Source organism: Scleropages formosus, chromosome 7, assembly GCF_900964775.1.
Source record: "Scleropages formosus chromosome 7, fSclFor1.1, whole genome shotgun sequence".
NCBI lineage: Eukaryota > Metazoa > Chordata > Actinopteri > Osteoglossiformes > Osteoglossidae > Scleropages > Scleropages formosus.
The window spans coordinates 30571884-30590919 of NC_041812.1; positions in this window are offsets into that span (position 1 = coordinate 30571884).

Sequence of the window (19036 nt, forward strand, 5' to 3'; positions counted from 1 at the left end):
AACCATTATTTAAATGACACTTTTGGCCAAGGCAGCTTGCATTGTTAACTTTGTGCAGTGAGCGATTTGCAAAATGTTATCTATATGTATATGTAATATACATGTAATATACTTTTTTTTTTAACCGTAGTAATTCTGGAAAGATAGTTTCTATGTACTACAAGCATGGTCTTAAATCGTAAGTCTTAAATCCTTCGTGATACGTCAGGTTTAGTCCTGTTGTCAGTCAGATGTGCACCTATGAAAAATTGATGAGTGAAACAGCGATGTAGCAGTTTTCTGTGCTGAACGTTTGGCCCACAGTGTTTACCGTACTCCACCTGTGATGTGCGGAGTAACCTGAAATGGAGAGGTAAATGCAAAGTATTCTTTAAGCTTCCAAACTGAACACTGACCCAGCCATCGACTTCCCTTACTTTATTTTTTGACCATCCTCCTATCAAACACACACACACACACACACGCACCCTATTTTAGGGTTTCTTAACAATCTACGGCTTCTTTTATGTTGCTCATGTATTACAGATCAATACATCTGTACATCTCAGTCAAACGTCTGTATAACGGGAGCGATTCCTTTCATTTTGAGCGAATTTATCTTCTCTTTTCCCTGAGTTTGAGACAAGAACACGCACTAGGAGAGGGAAAGAACCCAGTCTGCACCAGACGAACCGTATTAAACCTGTCTGTGCAATTTTGTAGCCCAGCCACCCTCCCCAGCAGAGATGACATGGTGAAGTCGAACTGGGTAAGGCGCACAGAGGCAAGCAGTCACGCTATTGTTCATCATGGAGATTTAATTCATTTTTCTATCAATGAAACTAGACAGTCTATTTTTCTCCCAGTCTCCAGATGCTCAGACCAAGATTGGGATAAATTAACGCTCACACACACACGAATACACATGCAGCGTCTGAAATGTATGTTTGTGACACACATTTTTGACACTTTTGAAAGACCTCTCCACATATGTACGACTACACAAGGCCTTTCAGTCCAATAACCTCTTTGTAAATGAGTTCAGATAACGGGTGTCGTTGAAATTGACAAATTAGACGTGTCATCAGGTGACAAAATATTCTATTATAATAACCCCGGTGTCTGATGATTTTCCAAAGACTCGTCTTAGAAATACATCAATACATTAATCTCAAAACACTATAGCAAAAAATCTATTTTACGAATGGAGCAGAACATCGCATTTCTCAATAAGTCAACGTAATCCAAGGAAAAGCTGCGTGCTGAGATTGACTGGGGAGTTGAGGCCTGCCTGCAAAAATATGGAAAAAATATATGAGGAAAATATGTGCAATGGGGCCTTTTGCGGACGCTAAACACGCCAGCGGGTTAGTTGTTAATGGGCCACAGAGGCGCGGAAGTGTAATCAAATCTTAGTGACAAACAGGGGAGGCCTTGGACAGCAGGTGCTTCAGCTCAAGGCCTTCCTCTCCTACTATGGGATGTGCTGCATCCCACTGTGTCCTCAAATGAAGGAAGGGCTTGGAAACGCACCCTAAAGAGGCAGAAACCTTGGCGCCGACAACTTCCCCCGAAGAAATGGAGCTGACGCTCATCTCATTTGCTTGCTGTCACCCCGAGCGAGCGGAGCTGAGTGTTTGTCACTGTCTATGCCTGGCAAAGTGTTTTCTGCATTACAGGTCAGCAGTTTAGCGGGCAAATGTAATGTCTCCCCAGTCACCTCGGACGACGAAGCAAATGCACAGATTTTATGACGGACAGATATGTCTGCTGTGAAGTAAAACGTCTCTCCTACTGAATAACAAACCAAGACCACACCGTGGGGTCAACAAGCATATATATGTACAGTATGTATAGAAGAGCAAGAAATGGGATGAACAAGCAGCACACATTTTGTTGTTGACCAGACCCACTGGTGCTGCTCCTTCCCCTCCATCCAGGCCCTTAACCATGAAGGTGCTTGGAGTTGCTGCCATCTCTGAGAAATGTCATTAATGCTGCATGTCTGGCTGCACTGTGCCATCTGCACACGAGAGGACAAGAATATCCTGTGCATACCTCTCAGCCAGGCTGTACAGAAAGCAGGGTCACCCCCACCGCCAACCCCTTTAACCTTGTCGGCGCATCTCGGCTCAATTCCGTTCACGTCGTGTAATTTATTAATTTATTCCCTCATTCGCTCTTTCCATTTTCACAGTATTAAATCATAATGTTGCATTATTCATTTTCAGCTGATGTCCTGTTCCAGGGAGGCTCAAGAGGCATCCGTTTCTCCGCATTTCTACTCATCATCCACTTGAGGAACAGGCTCGGCGATCTAAACGTGTTCTGAACGTCGTTCTGGTTTTGGCACACGCCCCTACCGTGTCGTATACCGTTCCCTGTCAACGGGATCAGTCAGACCGTTTTGTACACTGTTTGTACCTCCCTTCCATATTTGTTAGTACGTTTGCATTTTGCATCGTATACCTTCGATGCAGAACAACGTAGACGTCACCGTTCATAAAAGAAGGCAGCTGTGTGTGGAGGACGTGCCTTTCTGAGTTCGGTATCATGTAACAAGAAGATAGTTCCTTGGCTGCAAACTATTCCTCAGTTGTTATTTTGACATCTGATTTAGGCTTGCGTGAAACGTTTCGATGTGTCACATGCCCTCACCCTTGCGGTCTCGAAGCTGTGATCAACTGAAACAAAAGGCCTGGACTCTAAATCAGACACTGGGTGTAACAATGACATGAGATGATAACCAGAAAACATCATCAAGAACACACCTCCCGAACACTAGCAACTTATTTAAAGAACAAAGGAAGAAAATGGCATTAATTTATGATTAATCTTAGTAAGACAAAAGTAATTTCTTTGCATTTAATTAAAACTGGTGATGCATGAAAACCAAAATGTAATGCGAGGAAATCAAATTAATTTTCATTCAGAATAATGTGTAATCATCATATGTCATTCAAAGAAATGCATTTCATCTGAAGAAAACTTTCCAAGTGGATGACCAACCAGCAGCAATTTAATATACAGCATAATCCCCAGGTCACTGGTGCGCAGTAGAAGACGTGTCATTTTCAACTTTTGAGTCTAAAGTCTGTGGCAAAGGGAAGACAAGGGGCTGTAAGGAAAAGATGTTTTCTTTCTCATTTTGTCTGCAGAAATATTTCACAACTTATGACTAATTAACCAGTAATTAAAGAACTTATAAATTGTAAGTCCATACGTGTAGTAAGTGTAGTACGCAGTGTGACTTCACTGTATACGACATGGTTCATCACTAAAACAGGTCATTTAAAAATCAGAGCTTATTTTTCCAGCTGTTTATCTGTGTGTAACAAATGGCTTTGACTTGTCTTGACTGCATAGACAGTAGAAGCCATAGAATTGTGAAGTAATGTGCTCTGCTCTCACTTCGTGTTCGAGCTTCAGAAAAGTTATTTCCGTCTCAGAAGTGCCTTTCATGGTGGACTGAGGGATTCCGGCAGCAGGATCGTACCCATGGCCTCCAAGAGGCTGGGATACCCGAATCGCTCCAGGATGTAGTGACTAGATCTTCAGTAAATGGGAAACTTGGCCTTAAAGGCTGGACTGAGCTGAGTCAAAGAAAATTTGCTGCAAGTGCTGCTGCACAGAGGACTTTGAGGAGTTTGGAAGGGTGGACTTTTCTGGTTTGCTCTTCTTGTTCTACTGCAGCTGCCTGGAAAAAGTAAATACAACAACGGAGAACTTAGACCTGACAGAATGTCTGAAGCATGGATGGGATTCACAGGGCAGACACGTTCCAGTGATTTACAAGGACCACGTTCGCTCTGCTACACGGCGTCCCCAGCGGCAGCGTCCACACATCGGATGTTGAACTCCCTTTACGCTGAGGTGTCTCGCATGCCTCCTGTATGTCAAGTCAGCCACGTAGCGAAGACTTGGGGCGCTAGACGAAAACAAGAACCTGGCTGGAGGGCCAGGAAAGAAATATGTGGTTCACCAAAAATAATGACAGAGGAACAAATATAGAGCTCATTGTTAGTGCTCTAGTGGCTTCTCTGGCATTGCTCTTTCCCTGTCTTGGTGATTAGCGGTGTGGATGAAGGACGATTGGACTGGATGATTGGATTCCAAGCTATATAACCACTTTGAGTGGATCCGTCTCCCACCATCACCTCGTTCGACGGCTCAGATGCTTATTTTTTAGCGGTCAGGAGACAGTGTGTACTGTCAGACTGCTAAGCTAGTAGCTAGACACTTCAGTAATATTTTTCCAAATGAATAGTTGACAGGTTGGGCTCACTTATAAAAGAAAAGCAGGCAAAGCCTATGATTCTGCAATATACTTACGTAGAAGCACAATTAGAGAAAATATATTTACGATCAACAGTGAAATACAAGTGCCGGTGAGAGTGCTGAGGACGGGTTAACAGTCGGCATTCGGTGGGATTTCTGGAAAGTATTTTTAGAATGCATTTTTAGATGTAGTCATTTTCAGTTTAATATATCTTCATGTTAATAAAATGGCACAATGAAGAGTCATAGAAAGTATTCTTATTGACTGACTGTTCCAGGGGGAATGCGGTGGCACAGTGGCGCAGAGGGTTTGGCCAAAGCCTGCTCTCTGGTGGGTTGGGGGTTCAAGTCCTGCTTGGGGTGCCTTGCGATTGATGGGTGTCCTGTCCTGGGTGTGTCCCCTCCCCCTCCAGCCTTATGTCCTGTGTTGCTGGGTTAAGCTCTGTGACCCTGTATGAGGCAAGTGGTTCAGATGATATTGTGTACATAGTAAACTTAAAAGTTGACAAGCAGTGGACACGTTCATGTGATGAATCAGTCAATTGCACTGAATGGGACTTTGTGGAGATGACCAGTTTTTTTTTTTTTTTCCATTCGTTGTGAACAAGTGCTGCACGTTGTGTATTGGTGTCACGTCCGAGGGTTGTACCCTGCCTCACGCCACATGCTTCTGAAGCACTGCAGTCCGCTGTGACCCTGCACCAGATGAGTGGTTACTGATAACGCATGGATGGAACTACTGCAAGGTATTTTTATGTATTATAGTTTTTTATGAGGCTTTTCTTCTTCAGAATCTCTCCTGTTATAGGTGGACGGACGTATGTATTAATCAGCTTTAATAGATTACGGCTGTGGTAAAGGTCACTTTACCACAGGTACAAACAATTCAAGTTACAAACAGACTTGATTTGGAGTTGAGGATGCAGGATGTGTAGATGATAGGAGAGTTTGGCAGCAGTTTTGGCTTATATCATTTCAGGCACAAATTAACAGTAACATTCATCTCCTTGCTCTGAGAATTTTCCAATGTTCAAAGTCAGAAATTTTCCATGAGAAAATCCAGATAATTTAATGACAGCTTGTTTTTTTGAGCTGATGTTATCTGCTTTCATACAATACCCTGCTGTCTTTTCAAATACTTTAAAGTGAACAATCCCAGGGAAGATTAATCTCGCCTCTTGTAGACTACATTTCAGAAAATTCCTTTCACCGAATGTGGAAATTGAATTTTCTTTAGAATCAGGAGTAAAACAGAAACGAGGATCGCTGCCACTGCCTTTACCAAACACAGTTGCATGCACGCTCTGACCGAAGGAGTCATGTAGATAAATCCGTAAGCTGAAAGCATTTCCAAACACTGTGTGACAAAAAAGACAACGGAGCAACGATAAAGTTGTGCCTACGTCATGTTTCAGTGTATATAAACACAAGACTGCACCAGTTCAGTTCATCTACCTTGGAGTCGTTATGGTCTCCAGACCAGCTGGACAAGTCTGAAGGTCCACATCAGTTCGAAGGTCCGCATCTTGATGATGCTAGAGCATGAAGTGCTCCTTGTAGTTTCAATGAATTTTATCATTTCGAAACTTCTCTCGAGGTTTAGAAGTCTAACCCAACCCAGTGTCCTCTTGTTACGTGTCAATCCACCAGAGAAGAGGATAAAGACACTGCCGCTGTTTCACAATGTACACGTAAACATGCTATGAGGAGGAAATTCAGTTACGGTTCCGAGCCTTATATAGTTTTGAGACCTAGCATAATTATTCCGTTTTGAGGACTGACCAGTGCTGCTACAAATTGAAACGCAAGGTATTGTGGGATAGGTTTCCATGGCAACATTTTATGAGTAAGAGGGGTGCTGTGGCGCAGTGGGTTGGAGTGGGTACTGCTCTCTGGTGGGTCTGGGGTTTGAGTCCCCCTTGGGGTGCCTTGTGACAGACTGGTGTCCTGTCTTGGATGTGTCCCCTCCCTCTCCAGGCTTTTGCCCTGTGTTGCTAGGTTAGGCTCCGGCTCCCCGCGACCCCATATGGGACAAGCGGTTTCAGATGGTGGGTGTGTGTGTGTGTGTGTGTGTGTGTGTGTGTGTGTGTGTGTGTGTGCGTGCGTGCGCGTCTTATGAGACAACATTTTAACACACCTTTGCCGCTCATTTGTTGGCTCAAAAAAGGCCACCCGTAGTTTTCTGCTTGTTATCTCGAGCAGTTTAAAAAAAAAAAAAAAAATTTGTTAAAAAAAGGCTCTCGTTTTGATTAGCATTAATAGCTTGACATAAAAAAAAAAACCAAACAAATGTGCCTCATGTATAAGAGAAATGAGATCTAAAGTGCCTTGATGCCTGTTCAAAGTGATATTTCTTTGTATATTGGCTGAAGTTTCAGGCCTGCTCCGAAGGATGATCGACAAAAGGCAGCTGAGAGGATGACTCATCTCCTACACCAATTCCGTATTTGTTCTCCACCGAGAACTTTGCACAGTGTAAGCGGAGCAAAGTGACTGCTGTTCTCTGATGACGTGGTGACATTAACCAATTATGGAAAAGGGCATGTTTTATTTAACCTCAACCGCCTCTCTGTCACGTCGGATCCTTAGTGCCTCTTGTCTGCTGTCCTGTGGCCCGAATGCCCCGTCTGACTCAGCTGTGGGCTGGTGGGCATGTCTGACTACCACACATGCCCTAAATATGATCAGAGACACTGCATGTGTCCACTGGGGGCTCCACACTTACACAACTGTGCCATTTAAATAGTACTTTAGCTCTTTGTCCTTGTGGCGATTCGTAATTAAAGCTCTGTGTTGGTAATAACGAAACTGAGGAGCGTGTATTATATTCATTCATTCAGCTTACACTGTTAAGCCACCTGCTACCATCTACCCATGTGTACAGCTCAGTAGTGTCTATCGCAGTAATTTCAGTGTAAGTACCTTACTCAAGGGTACTATAGCAGTGAGGGGGGGATGAACCAGCAACTGTGAGAGCCTTCTCTAAGGACGGCTGCACTGTGGACTAAACAATTGTAATTATCAAGTGATGCAGTTAATGTGTAACAATGTAATTTAGAGTTGCGAGTCATTTCATAATTAATTAAGATAATCGTGCTCAGTACGAATGTCCTTTAGCTGTGGCTGAATTGACAGCGCACCCGATGTCCACGTAACTAATCTATTTAACTGTTAGCCTTTTGATTTCATGACTCAACAGTGACCACTGTAGGGTAAGCACCATCAACTCGAATTTGACTCAACGCAACCAACCACTCACAGGGTATTCATGGTCTCCCGTTACCTTGTCTTTGCCTTGTGAACTCATCATATGTCTTTGGCTTGTGAACATGCACACGCCACATGTCCTGAGCTGGGATGGATGCTGCACCAAAACATGCAGCTCGGGTACTGTGAAGCATCAGCGTTATCGCTGTACCCCACTAGATTTCGATTCAATGACCATTCCTGAGACCTTTCCAAATGTACTTCTGTTTGGAACATGCCACAATACTGCCCAGATTCAAATGAGAGCGCTTTAAAGCTTTCAGTGTACTGAAAGGACTTAGTTTCAGAGCAATACCAGAGTTTTAAAGAAACTGGCTTTGTGTTTTGGTCTTGTTTCTAGTAAAGTGTGGCGAAAGGACATGTCCAAGGTGTTGCAATAGAGAGCACTTGACCGGACTCTACACATCTCCCTTTTGGGTGTTCAGGTGATCCAGTGTGAGCTGGCAGCTGTCCGTTCCTGTCCGCCTGCCTCCTCTACAACACACAGGTAAACAAATGGACTAACACTCACACGCACATATTTATTTGATGCTTTTCTCCAGTGCAACATTTTTTTTAACCTATTTATACTGCTGGGTATCTTTAATGGAGCAATTTAGCATAAGTACCTTGCTCAAGGGTAATACAGCTGGAGAGGGGATTTGAAATCTGTGACCTTTGGGTTCCAAAGCAGCAACTCTAACCAATAGACTCCCACTCCCTAGGGGCAATTTAGAGTCAGCAATTCTCCTGAAATGTACTGCTGTTGACTGTGGGAGGAAACCCACTCAAACACTGCGAGAACATGCAAACTCCTCCCATGGCTGCGTTCGAACACGCACTTAGATGGCCCAGGTATTGTTAGGCAGCAGCGCTTCTTGCTGCCCCACCAAGCCACCTCAAGCAAAAATAAATCTTGGAATCAATTATGCATTTATCCTGAATGGTAGCGATCGGTCAACTGGACATGTAGAGGTTCAGAAACCTCTGCGACCAGAACACTGCAGCAGTTGTTCTCTTAAGCAAAATACCTGCATGAGCCACAGAACATTTCGGTAAGAGATCTTTAAAAATTGTTTACAAAAATAAAGAAATAAACTCATGAGCCATTTTAGATTGGAGTTTCTGCAAAGCAGCTGCTGCCACAGCAAGCGTCTGTGCCAAGGATACAGAGAGGGGTCTGTCGCCGGAGCGGTACCGTGTTGCAAGCATGTCCACGTCTCCCTGTCTTTCTTCTTCTCAGAATAGCAGCTGCAGAACGCAAAGGCCAGTGGATTTCTGTGGACATGCTGGAGACTGTTTTAGCCATGCCCTTTCACACAGTGAAGACCAAAATATTGTTTTATTGAAACACTTTATTAATTTATTACTTTGTGTGAGCAGGTGGCATAAGAGAAAAACTGTAAAGTAAGTTTCCTGAGCTCGTCAATGACGTTTTATTAGTCACACATCTCATACACTCTGAAATAGCTGTAGGATCGCTTTATGAGTAAAGTGAACCCAAAATGAGGTCTTTGGAGGAAAAGAGCAGCTCACGTAGGACTGAAACTTCCTCCAAATGAATCGATGTTTCTGGTTCCCCTGTTTGAATTATTAATCACTGTAATTAACTCTGAAGTCGTTATTAACGTGAAATGCACGGCAAATATCTCCTTTCAGAGCGAAGATTTAAAAAGGTTCTAAGAAAGACTCAAGAAGTGTCAGGAGTACAGAAATAATCGATAGCTTCTGAAATATACTGTACCGTGGCCTATTTCTAGGCAATGAATAACAACAGGGTGTTTTTTTCTTTGTGTTTTATTACTTTTTTTTATTTAACTTGACAGTAAGTGGCTTAATTTTTGATCTTCAGGTAATATAATGGTTTTAAAACCTTATGATCCAAACCCTAAGCTTATGAAGTTTGTATTCGTGACTAATTCATGTTTTACCAGAGACATAGAGAATGTTATTAATTCCTGTTTCATTATATACCAATACTACTGGTACGGCATCATCCTAACAGAAGGGTTTAAAAAAAGACCAATGAATTAATAATTGAATAACAAAAAAATAATTAATTAATTAATTGACACATTTTATTTTGCTGGAGTTGTGCACTTTTTGTCTTCTTGGTGATGCTCGTGGGAGAAAAGCATCTGCTAAATAAATCAAAGTAAGTGTAAACACTGTATGCTCATACCAAATGCTTTTGTGCCATTAAAAGCACTGTGAACAGATTTTTTTCAATTTCAAAAAAATGCTTTAAGGGATGAATGCATGCCAGCAGAGAAACACTGCTTCTGTAAGAAGGCCTACTACCATCCGGGCCTTCCCACTGCTCACGTATCTTACGGATTGCATGCAGTACTGACATAAAATGAATTTTGCACAAGGGAACTTGGTATTTAAGCCCAGTAGTCTTGCTTTACATTAAAAGTGGTTCATTATTATTATTATTTTATTTTTTATAGAGCGCTCTTCTCACGCAGTGACACAGAGCGCTTTAACACAGACATAAGGCAAGAAAAACGGATACAAACAAAGAAGACGGTCAACTAATGGCTACCAAAAACTAAACTTATTCGAAGTATAAGAAACTCGCCATGGTTCAACGAATCAACTCGTGCAATAAAGTTAGAATTGTCGTAAATTAGAGCGTAAATGGCATTCAACTAAACCAAGCGTTTATTATGTAGCCTGGTCCGATTGTCTAAAAAAATATAAAAAGGCACGTTTTCATGCCAGATCAGAATACTACGCAAAGTTAATTGATGAAAATCACAAGAACCCTCACTTCCTGTTTAATACCATCGCTTACTTAACTGGTAAACACAAAGATAAACAGTTAGGTTCCAAGCCAGGTAGGTTCATTACATTTATGGAGTTATCTTGCTCTACGTTCATATGTAGGTAATGCAAATGCACGAGTGAACAATCATATGATTATACATGAACGCTAAATACACATGAATAAAAAACCAGTTGTGTATGTTGTGGCACAGTGCAGTTCTGTCCAGTGTTTTTATACAGTACACACCAGCCGTCAGCATGAAAAAATATCATCCTTGACATCATCCTTGCACTGGGATGTAAGAAGTGGCAGATTTGCAGATTTTCAAGAAGGTCTACGTTTCTCCTACTTTTGCAGAATATTTTTGATGAAGCCGGACACCTCAGGTGTTACTGCGCCGCACGCTGTTCTCGGAAGCGTCTCATCCGTGCGGTTCTGCCGCGTGCTTCCGCTTCCACGTCTCTGTTTATTTTTTTCACGGCTTATTTGCTTATTCTGCTTGTGATTCTTCTCCTTTCCCCTCGCCCTGCTGTGGCGAGTAGGTGCGGGTCTTCCAGCGAGTGACGAGACTTGTGTTTGTCTGCAACAAAGCGAATGCGCTTCTGCCTCATCCGTTCTCCTTCAAGCAAAGTCGGTTTTTGTCAGTGTCAAAAGGCATCGCGGGTTCCTGCTAATTAGAATTAATTCACCGCAGTCCATTCCCTGAAAGGAAGCTGTCAACTGGGTGCTCTGAAACCCTCTCTGTCCTCTTTCCCTTTCCCGAGAGAAGACAGTGTGATAGATGACCACAAATGCTTTGCCAAGGCTGTCGCAACGTCCCTTATTTTATGTACATTTCTAGTAGGACTAAACAAGGTTTTTTGTACATGCCAACACCTCCCATTGACATCAGGCCCAACGTAAGGCATTTGGAATTTTTGCTGTGTCTTTTGTGTGTTTGAAACGCTTTCATGTGCAGAAGCTCTCAATGTTTGTTTGTTTCAGGAAACCAGGGTTTTTTTTCTAAACAGGGTAAATTTGAGGGGATGCTCTGGATTAAGGTTCATATATGTGTCACACACACACACACACACACACACACGCCGTCTGAAACCACTTGTCCCGAGGAGCCAGAGCCTAACCCGGCAACACAGTGCGTATGGCCGGAGGGGGAGGGGACACCAGTACATCACAAGGCACTCCAAGCAGGGCTCGAACCCCAGACCCAACGAAAAGCAGGACCTGGTCAGACCGACTGCACCACTGCACCCCTCTGGATATGTTGCATTCATTCGTTTTTTGATTCAAAATTGAAAAACAAAATGCAAATTATGATGCCTTAATTTGTTTTTGTTTTAAAAGTGAATTATGAATTAACTATGTTCAAGAACCATTTTTTGCTCTAAATGTAAAATATTTAGAATATGCCTCATTTATAGTATCTTGCCATCTTTTTGACTTTGAGTTATTTTATTTTGTGGTATTGTTGAACAACCCGCATGTAAACGAATTGAAACGGTGCATAATCCATGAGTGGCTTCATTGAACATGCTGTCTTCGCTCCGGGTTATTGATCATAAGTTCATATGGATCACTACGGACACTCACTGCAGAACAACCCCCCGCAGCACCATGTTGTACCAGACTGTCTGCAATCTCTGAATTTGTTGCTCTAGTTTGTATCGTGTTACTTATTATTTGTGCAAATGGTTCCAGAGTGCACATTTTTTCCTAAGAAAAGACCGCCAATGAAGCTCACTTTTACTTCCAGGTTAGGCTACTTGTTAGATTGGAAATATTGTGCACTTTAGGGCATTCATCATATAAGGTATTATGAGATTTTCATTTCTTCACTTTGCATAATTAAACGAAAAGAAAAAAAATAATAAACAAATCCTTCATTTTGTGTGTGTGTGCGCTCAGAAACAATAAAAAGCCGTTTTTCTCATTTTTCGCCTTTCAATATTAAATCAAAACACGAATGAATGCAATGTCCTCGGACCGATTAACTGCTCTTTTTCTCTTATATGTAGATCAGTCTGGCTCAGGTTGTATTTTCTTCATGAACACTGTAAGTGAGTGGGTCTTATTTCTGGCCACGTCCCTTCGAAGCTGCGCTGTGCCTGTGAACAGTGGGGCTGAGGGCCGGCCTTAATGGGGACACTCTGACCCTTTGTACTGATGACTGTCTGTTTTGTAGCGTTGCCTGCTGGGAAATTCCATCTGAGGCCAATCCAGGTAGGTAATTTGACACCAACTTTCAGTTCGGTCGCAATGTTAAGGTTTGAGGTTTTACACCAAAACAGACTGACCTAAGGGCTCTTCTCAGCAACATGAGATGCCAAAAAATGAATATGAAAAATGGTGGAATAAATGCACAAAACAAACCTACACATACAAGTTCATAAATATGTAACTGGCTCTTTTTTTTTTTTTTTTTTTTTTTTTTGCTCTGGATTAAATCCGTACTGAAGAATATTCATGACTGAAAGGACATTAGGGAAAATTTGCAGCTCATTGCATAGACCCACACCTGCATCAGAATCCCCTTCATTTGTCATGGAATGGGGATAGTGGACAGGAAAAAAGGTGCATTTGCACAGCATTTCATGTCAAACAGGATTAATAGGAATACCTATGTTTCAGTTAATCTAATTAATTATTTAAGGTTAACGTACTCCGCATTCATGCTGTTTATGAAGGCCATTATTCACCTGGACTTTTTCGTTCTAGAACACCTTCAGGCGAATAGACACATCTTCCACTGTAAATCAGAACAATGCACAACACTGTATTAGAATGCGTGTTACTTTGTCCTTTACTGCAATTTGTCAAATGCTAAAATGAACACATTTTGAACCTGAATTAGTTTATTCATATGTACTTTTTGATTTTCCCAAGCCTGTGATCCTTCAGTCGAGGTGTCTTTGTATCTCTCCAAATGTACGTGTGCAAGTGGGCCACGCAACAGTCCATGACACGGATAACTCATAGACAACCTAGGCTAAAGCCGATTTAGTGATTTTTCCGACAGGAAGTGGGACAAACTGGGATCAACAGGAAGGAACGAAACTAAAAATACAGGTGTGAAGGAGGCAGATCTTTAAACTTCAGTAACGGAGGGGGTGTTATCATAATTGAGAAGATTAACCACTGAAAGCTTGAGTAGTTTGGAGAAATAGACTGGAGAAGAGGAGAAGTACAATCATAAATCGAAATCGAAAGTGGGTTGCAGATTTAAGTCTTACTAATCAACAGTTTGACTGCTGTAGGAAAAGACAGTGTACCTGAATATACAGGGACAGGGCTTGTGCCAGAAGTTCCCATTTAGTGTTCATAAATATTGGCAAGGTAACTACAGTAAATTTATTTGACATGACTTGTGATGTAGGAGGACCTGTCATTGCAAATCTGTGTATTTTACTCAGTCTGTATTGTTTTGTAGGGGGTTCAGTGGTGCAGTGAGTTTGACTGGCTCCTGCTCTCTGGTGGGTCTGGGGTTTGAGTCCTGTTTGGGGTGCCTTGCGATGGACTGGCGTCCCGTCCTGGGTGTGTCCCTTCCACCTCCAGCCTTATTCCCTGTGTTGCCAGGTTAGGTTCTGGTTTGCAGAGACCCCACTTGGGACAAGCAGTTTCAGTCAGTGTGTGTATGTATTGTTTTGTTGTGGAACAGTAAAATGAAAGGAAACTCAGGGATGGAAGGGTCCCAAGCCCAGCTGACAAAGGAGGAGGGTTGGGTGTGGGGCTAGCTACCCCACCCCGTAAGAATGTTGCCAGTTACAGAAATGCCAACAAGGAAACTTCATAACGTCTCTGCTCTTAGGGATGCCTGGAGAGCCCTTGTTGGTTGCTTATACCCCAAGAGGGGTGGAAGGCGTAAGAAGAAGAAAAAAATGCAAGGAGTTCCATCTTTCTATTCGTATAGCTTCATGTGAAACAAACTGTGGGATTTTTTTAAATGTTTTGCTCGAAAAAGGTGGAAGTCTGTTTCAGAGGATCTCCATAGCAGCACATGGGGCAACAGCAGATTCACACATCCTGAAAACACATGCTCCGAAAACACTGGAAACAGGTCTAAACATGGGGAGTGATAGAGGCCCTGCAACAAATGACACTACAATTAGTTGTCCTTTTCTCCAAAGCGATGTACAACGTTAATCTACTTACAATTACTTACCCATTTATACAGCCAAGCAATTTCGCTGGAGCAATTGCAGGGTAAGTACCTTGCTCAAGGATACTAAAGCTAGAGGTGGGATTTCAATCTGTAACCTTTGGGTCCAAAAGCAGCAGCTGTAAACTTTACCTTACCAGCTGTGGTATTTTCCCCATTTGTCATTGGTGGGGCAGACAGAAGCTAGTGTACACACTCTTGTTCAGAGAACACCCCCCGAGAATGCCCAGTTTGTGTCCCGCATCAGAAACAAATCCCCCTTGGTGGTTATCTGCGTGCCGAGCTCACTGCAAGAGGCTCCCAGCTACAGAGAAGACATCCTCAAAGAGAGCGGAAGCCTTGTTTTCAGATCCCTGGGCGAAGGATGAGTCCAGGCAGCTTACTGGAATGAGTCGTTTCCTTTTTTACACAAAAATCCATTTAGAATTCCTGCGGCACTGCCGTGGGTTCGTTGCTCTGAGCTCGGAGTCTGTTCGGCTGAAGTACAGAGGATAGCGGACTGTGTCGAAACAGCTGAAGGTCGAGTGAAAACCGTCTGATCCACGAACAAAAATACCCCCTCGCCACACCCAGGCTGCTACAGAATATGTGGTGTGAGATTATCGAGTGGATTTTAAATTGGGAGCTTCACAAAATCATTAAAACTGGCAGGAATGAAAGACATGTGAGAGGTGTCTGGGTGAGACAGAACTACACATAGTCACTGACACGTACCAGGTTGCTCAGCCGGTCTGTTCTGTGCAGAATTTGCAATTACAGGATACTTTGAGCTGCTTAAATATTTGTGGAGACAAAGAAGGATCACCATTTAAAGGGCATGAGGGATCTGTGGATGTTTCTAAGCCTCTGTCACTGCCAAAATGAAAGAGTGAAATCTCTTCCTCGATAAGTACTAAACCCTAAAAAGAAGATGACAGCTCAGTAGAGAATGGTGTCTGGGAAATCCATGTGTGAAAGCAAGGCGGGAAAAATTTTTTTTAAAAAATTACATGTAGACCATGCTGGAATTTTTTTTTGTTTCACGAAAAAAACACAGGCAACGTTATTCCAGGAAAGTTGTCAGTATCAGAATATGGAGAAACCTTTTTAACAGTGCGTATAGACCTTTACTGAAATTCCTTTGCTCTTTCTGTTCAGCTGTTTCCTACATTGTGCGTGAACCCCTCCTTATCACACACCTCTATTTTTCTGAACTGTTTGTAATCAGGTGTGGGTGCGTGGTGGTGCTGTGGTGTAGCGGGCTTGGCTGGGTCCTGCTCTCTGGTTGGTCTGGGGTACCTTGTGATGGACTGGTGTCCTGTCCTGGGTGTGCCCTGTGTTGCTGGGTTAGGCTCTGGTTTGCTGTGACCCTGCTTGGAACAAGCAGTTTCAGACAGCCTGTGTGTTTGTAATTATTGGCAGTATATTTACCTTAGGGTTGTGGTGGCAATAGGGCTTCTCTGCTTTCCCCTATTGCCACTGCAACCCTAGAAGGACTAGGCGGTCAAGAAAGTGGATGGATGGATTGATGGATGTTTACCTTAGCATTGTATGTCAAAACACACTCAGAAGTGTCTCAACATACAGATGTAGAGCATTCTGCTTACAGTGATTTACTATAAGCTCTTGTAGTGCAAAGGATTGTTAAATGGACTGTTAGACCTGACCAGGACCATACTTTCAATGCTCTCAGTACCAGGTGAGAGCAGCGGCACAAGGTGTGTTCAGTCAGCGTAGAGAAGCAGCCTTGATCACAAAAACCACCCAGTGAAATTCACAAAAAGAGGGAGAGGCCCCAGGCAATTTCCTGTTTCAGCTTTTGGTCTCAAATCCATTTATATGTCTGTGCATTAACTTAATGAATGGCTGTCACGGCAACAGCAGCAACTGAGAATAATCACGAGTGACTACCGGCCTCGTATCCTCCTCCCACCGTTCAGTGTGGGCGCTCTCTCGGTCAGCCACCAATTGTGAGCCAACTGCAAAGCTGTCCACTCACAGGCATTTCCTGAAATGGATTTTGACCCTGTCCTATTCTGCTGAAGATGTCTTCTACCTCTCTGTCTGGGCCCTGCCGGTTAACGGACGGACGCGAGATGGAGGAAACAGTTATCCCAGTAAGAATTCCTCATTTTGTTCACTCTTTGATTCCTTTAAAATGTACTTTCCTTCTTATTTTATCCCCACTGCAAACTGACAAGTACAGTTGATATAAACAGGATTATGTCACGTCCACGCCCACAACACAAGCAACAACACCTGACTCCGCACTAGCTCATGAGTAATCGCTCACCCTATAAAGACCCTCTTCAGCTCCCGTACCGTTGCGGAATCTCGTTTGGGACAACCGCCCTTCCTCGTGTTACTACATTCTTGCTCTGTTCACGATCTCCGGTTTTTTGACTCCTTGCTTCGTTCTTCGACCACGTCCATGGATCCTCGTTCCTGTCCCGTTCGCCGATCGACCGACCCTTCGCCCGTCCCTGGTTTTGAGATCTTGCCTCTTCCCTCAACATCTAACGAACAACGCTGCACTTGGGTTCAGCCGTCTCGGCTCCCTGTTTTCCGCGTGACAGATTATGACAAATAAGCCAAAACAGAATGTATTCTCACAGCAGCCTTTATTCAGTGGAATTCAGGGAAATAATTTTACATCCTGTCCCGTTGAGCCCGATCCTGTGATTTATGTTGTTTACGTCTTATTTCCGTGTAGTCAAAAGATCAGCAAGTTATTAAGCCGGAGATCAGGAATGAGATAGTATGCACCTGGTGCCATCCCACCACACTGTTGTAGAACCCCCTCCAGGACCTCATCTCGCAGCGTGAACTGTCCCACAGTCTGAAGGGACACTCGCAAGGACAGACAAGCGCTGTGCGAATGCGTGTGTGCAAGCGGGCAGCCTGAGACAAAAATGTTGTTTGACTCTTCCTCAATCCATGTCTTCTACCTGAGTGTACTTAGCAGAGTGTGTGTTAATTCTCTGTGTGTGTGCCTGTGGGTTGCATGTGAGCCTGTGAGAGACCCACCTCAGGACAGACTACTGGTCTGCCAGCAGCAATACCCCTCAGTCTCGCCGGCCTCCCTCTGCGGTTTGTACATTTTAATGGACTGCATCATGCTGCTCGAGAGGAACGAGCGCCGCATTTCAAGCCAGGTGGTGTCCTTGTCTCAGAAGGTGACAGCAGTGGTGCAGAAGATCACCTTTTACTGAGATGGGCTCTGAGAAGGCAAGTCCTTTTATCAGCTCATACATATTTGCAGCAGTTTATGTTGAAAGAATGAATGTGTGTGTTCTCATCATTATATTTCTAATACTTTTTTGCTGAATTAAGAGTGTAATAAGATTCAAATGGGAAAACAACTAACATGCAATTTAATATGCAGAGTATAAAATATGCAAACAAGTATTACAGTAGTGGTGCGCAGCACAGGCGTAATACGTCTGCCGCAGAGGTGAAGAAAGAATAGTTAGTCTGTTCCCCAGTATTCGGGTATAACCCTCTGATTACTATTGGTAATATTTTTTGGTCCCTCCCTCCCTCCCTCCCTCTCTAGATCCCAAATCCTGACAACTTGTTATGCTCCTGGAGCTCTGTGTGTTTAGAAAGAAGGTGCCTGGCCTTACTCTGTTCAAGCTGTCAGTCAGGTTTCTGACTTTGCGCCAAGAAGGAAACATCAGTGCATGTGACGTTCCTACGAGAGCAGCTGCACTTCCTGGGAGGGTTCTCAAAGGATTGCGTACTGAGGGAAACACAACCTTTTGTTAACTGCTAGCATGTTTTGACTTTGGGAAATGTGAACGAACGGAAACTTTCAACTGTAAAGTCATTCCGACCGTGTCCCCAGATGGCTCATTTCATAAGATGTCATCTGACGCATCAAGGTCAATTATTGCATTGATGAAGGTAGTGCACAACATCTGAAACAGCAGCGACCCATTGACTTTGAGACAATCTGACTGTCACAGCTTTGCTTGTACAGCTTGGCACTAATCGCTCAGCTAATATTGTCCTCAGACAGGCTTTCCTATCTACATCTGTCCACAAATGTGTCTGCACGTCCATGGGAGTAATAGCATCCTTTTACTGCTGATTGTCAAGTCGTCTCTTTAGTAGAGGTGGATTCAGAGTAAAACTGAAAGGAACTTGAAAGGAGACTTGGTTAAACAGAGGCCACCTGGCTGTCACGTGGATCCGGGAACTAAACTACACAGCAGGGTCTTTCACCTCCGTTTCGGCGTCCTGGTTCTCATGCTTGTGAGGTTGTGTTTGCACCTGGGGTTTTTGATGGAAACGGGACAATACTGTAATTTCAGTTCATATATCTGACAAATCGTGCACCACATGTAACCCTTTTTGAGGTCCTTTGCCAGGCCGTACAGCCACAATGCAACGAGTAAAAGAATTCTGTCTTCTTCTCATGTTTACTATTCATCCAGAACCAAAGAACAAGATAAATCCAAGACGGGTAGACGTGAATTACCCTTTAAAGGACGCCCTTGTCTTCATCTTGTCATTGTGGTAGAAAACAATGACCTCACAGCCAACGAAGTAAAATATTTATTGGTGCAGCCAAAGCCCAACACATAATGTAGTCAGTGATAGGAAGTGCTTTGTGACCCATCGCT